Source organism: Medicago sativa, chromosome 1 (assembly GCF_051527215.1).
Source record: "Medicago sativa cultivar Bolivia chromosome 1, Bolivia_mono, whole genome shotgun sequence".
NCBI lineage: Eukaryota > Viridiplantae > Streptophyta > Magnoliopsida > Fabales > Fabaceae > Medicago > Medicago sativa.
Genome location: NC_140749.1, coordinates 48,755,555 through 48,759,943, shown reverse-complemented (window position 1 = coordinate 48,759,943; position 4,389 = coordinate 48,755,555). Strand labels below are relative to the sequence as shown.

Below are 4,389 nucleotides of genomic sequence, written 5' to 3'. Positions count from 1 at the left end.
GCATTTTGGTCATTATGATAGTAGGGGTAATTTTGTAATTTGATTGAGGATTAGTTTGGTGCTTAGTGAGAGTTGTTATTTTGCTAAGTGCTAGAGAGTTGTAGTAATTTATTTTATTTACCGGTAGGTGACCATTAGTATTACTTTTTACCGTTAAGTGAGTAGTAGCATTTTGGGCTTGGAATAGAAATGGGTTAGACCCATTAAGGTGTTGTGAGTTAAGCCCAATTAAATAGGACCTATATATATTCTTGTTAGTAGAGGAAATAGGTTCCACCAACATTTTCATTTGAGAAGAGATAGAGATAGAGAGAAATAAGGGTTTGAAGAGGAAGAACAAGAGAAAGGGGTTGGAGGCTAGAGCTAGAGGAGGAATTCATCATCTAGGAGCTAAATTGAGGCTTGGGTTAGAGATTCTTGGTGCTAGAGGTAAGAGGGTTAGGCTTCACTCATAATTTCATAACTTTTTCTTCTTACCCATTTTTGTGAAATTGATGAATTGAATCTAATTGTTGTAAATTCGTGCATGATTGTTGTTGTTATGTTTGAGAACATGATTTGTATGATAATTGTGTTGTTGTTGTTGTTGTTGAATTTGCATGACAAAATGGGTTTATATGTATATAACATGTTCTTGAGTGAAATTGGTGATGAAAAATGTTGTGGTTGATAAATTGAAGATGAATTCATGATTGGTTGTTGTTGTTGATGATGTGAGGTGATGTTGTTGATGAATAGAAACTTGGTTAACCATAATCTTTGAACTTATGAAGATTTGTGTTGTTTATTTTTGAAGTTTTATGAAATGGGTCAAATGATGATTTTTGTTGTAAGGATGTTTTGGTGCAAGTTTTACATGATTTTGAGTGTCTTTTCATGTTTAGAAACGTTTAAACAAACTTTGGGATCAAATTTGAGCTTTGGGAAGTCAAAATTTGGGTTTTGGGGTGAAAATGGGAGTTTTACCGAGAACTACCTGTCTTAACTCGCAATGGCGAGTGGATTTACTCGCTAGGCGAGTAGCCCTCTGACAGCATGCCCTGTTTCGCGTTCTTGTGTCTTTTTCGCACGTTTCTGTTTTGAATTGGTTTTCGGTGTAAACATGAAAGTTGTAGATAATTTTGTTAGCTTTCCAGAGGGTTTGGTTTGACTTGAAAATGATTTTTGGTTTTTGAGTTATGATGAAAATACTCCAAGGTGGTCTTGGTGAAATTTTACAAAAATTCTGCATAACTACTCTTAAGTTGACCCAAACCTTATGGATTGGTTCCAAACTTCAAACTTGAGTTTTATGAGTTCAATTAAGGTGCTTAATAGTATTTAAACTATGATGTGGTGAATCTAACTTGTTTTGATTTGAAAATGGAAATTTCTTGAAAAGTGATAAAGAGAGACGAACTTTGTGATTTTCATGAATTTGTCGTATTTGGCCGGTGAAACGCCCAAGTATACTCTACTGCATTTACATGTGACCTAGAGATATGCTTAGTTGAGGCATTGGAACTTGTTTGTTTGGTTTTGGTTAGATGACTCAATTATTTTCAATGTTGTGATTTTTGGAGACGGACTTGGTAGAAAATGATTTTTGAAAGCCAATTGCTTATGAACCCTTTATGAATAAATTAATATGATTATGAGATGATGTATGAATGGTTGTTGAGTGATGAATATGATGTTTGTGATCATATGTTGTATTTGTTCCTTTATTTGGATTGTAAGGAATTATGTGGAAATGTGGCAACTATATGTTAATTTATGTGGAGATGATTGATGATGTATATATGTGACAACTATATGTTGATTGAATTGTGGATGTTGTTGGTGATTGTATATATGTCAAGTGGTGGTGAATTGTTGTCGATGCATATATACTAATTGAATGGTGATGAACATGTTTATGTTATGTTGTTTGTTGAACATGTTAAATGTGGATTGTTGGTGGTGAATTCATACATGCTAATATTGATGGTGATCTTGTTGGTGAATGCATGTATGCAAAATGATGGTGATGGTGAGGTGATTATTGTTTGTGTGAACATATGCATTGAGTCGAGTCATATGTTCATGCATTCATGACTGATGGTGGCGGATTTTATATCCAATTGAGGTGATTACGATGTTTTTGTTGCATCGAAGGTGACGACCTTGAGGTGATATGGTACCACATGCATCTAGAAGAGTCTAGAACATTGCATGCATTTGACTAATTGATGAGTCGTGTCATAATTGAATATGTGACTTGGTGAATTTGTGTAATGGTGAAATTTGGTGAATGTTGTGATTATGTGGATTGGTGTATATGTACATTGGTGGATTTTATTGATGGTTGTGAGTAAATGAATCATACTCTAATTACATATCTTACTTGTTTGTGTTTATATATACACTTGGTGAACCTATTTGATGATAATTAATTCGATAATAATGATGAGGTGAGAATTGTATATGTATATACATAAGATGTGGTGATTTCTTTGATAATGATGATTGCTTGCTTATAACTTTGAAATGATGAATTATACTTGTTGAAGTTAAGTATGCTAAGTGAAGAATAAGGTGAGTAATCCTTCATTGATTGATAATTGATGAACTTATGTCGATGATTTGTTTAGAGATTGGATATACTTGCTATGCCATGTTAATAATGTGATAGCCTGAAATGTAAGTGATGGGGGATAATAATCAAGTGACGCTAGTGTTCTAGGAGGGATGGTTATGTATATGTGATACGTGTATGATACACTTGTTGGTACGAACTTGGAATGATGATATTGAACGATATGAGTGTCGTTAATACTTGTGAATATATGTATGAATTGTTCTTGGATATATCTTTCATTTCCAACGTTCTTGATTAAATCTTATATCGATTATGATGATGTAATGCTAACCCTCAGTGGTTTACCACCTACCTTTCTGTATGGACGGGTAGATGGAGTGCAGGGTGCTTAAATTGTGTGCTTGATGTTGCCGAGGAGCGGAGTTCCTCCTTTTTATATGCAAGTGTCTAGATTAGGGCTCTGATCTAGGGTAGTACTTGCATGTTGGATCTTTGTTTTGATTATGTAGTTTGATGTTGAGACATTGATGTATCCGAGAGATGTATTTATTGTCATGAGATTTAGAGATGTTATTCATATGGTTTATATATATGTTCCGCTGCTGTGTTCATGACATTTGACAATTTATACATGTATGCTGTTTTTGTTTGATGACGTAACATCTATGTCGCGTCATTTTTCGGAGATCAAGGCTATTTGATTAACTTTTGACTCACTTTTTATTTCACGACTTTGAAAAAATTTATTTAAATTGGGGGGTCCGGGGGTTGGTTATATTTAGGGAAGATATTAGCACCCTAAATATTCGTAGTACTCTACGAGAACCTCTTGATTTTATTTAACTTTTTGTGCTCAAAACTTGCTTGCTTTTTCTAAAAAAAAATGGAATTTTGAAATGATTAAAAAAGGAAGACCTAATTATCTACATTTTATTGATTTGAGAGGACGAGTGTCCTTTGCCTACGTACCCGTGAAGGATCAAAATCACGTAGTTCGGGGTTGAAATTGACGTTTGATTGGTTGTATGTTTTTTATTAGTTTTTGAAAAGGTTTTAAAATAAAAGCCAAATGGCAAATGAGAATTGGTTCGTATTTTTTATATTGAAAGAAAATAGACTCAAAGTATGATTAAAATTGATTTGATATTTGATTAAGAAAGAAAAATAAAAAGAACGATCACTTGATTGAAAATCAAGGTTTATTATGAAAATATTTTTGTGATTTTTGATTATTTGAATGTTTTTGTTGTTTTAGAATATTGAATAGAACATAAAATAAACTAACGTAGCAATGAAAATAAAAGCGTGAGAATTTTTGTAGTGACGTTGGATCACCACAAAAATCTCCTAACCTAATCTTTTTTTTTTTCGATACATAAAAGCAGTAAAGAAATAAAAGACACACACACACACACACACACTTTTCTCATTTAGATTTGTACAATTGACTTAATTACATTCTAAATCCATGCAATAAAATAAATGACAAAATTTAAAAATGCAGGATGATATGATAAACAATAATATAAGAATGCAAAATAAAATTAAAAATGCATGATAAAATAAAAATGCATGAAAAAAAATAAATAAATAAATAAAAGAGACTGGGGGAATCAAAATGGGCCATTGATTTGATCAACGGCCCTGATCAGATCAGGAAGCAAACATTGTCAGCTGTTTGATCACAAATGGAAGGGGAGAGAGAGCGAGGGTGCATTGTAACGCATGCACCTTCGCACACTGAATCAAAAAGGGGGGTATGAATACCCTGTACGTTCCTGTTTCTTTCATTTCAATGTTTCTTTTCTCTTTCTTACTTCTCTCTTATC

General features: G+C 33.1%; 1 long non-coding RNA gene across 1 annotated transcript; it reads left to right on the top strand.

Annotated features, from left to right (window-relative positions):
* The first annotated feature begins 293 nt into the window (after positions 1 to 293).
* On the top strand, positions 294 to 3,265 carry LOC146954999 (uncharacterized). Its single transcript, XR_015007762.1, has 2 exons — positions 294 to 429; positions 2,933 to 3,265. It is a non-coding gene; the product is annotated as an uncharacterized LOC146954999 (long non-coding RNA).
* The last annotated feature ends 1,124 nt before the right edge of the window (positions 3,266 to 4,389 follow it).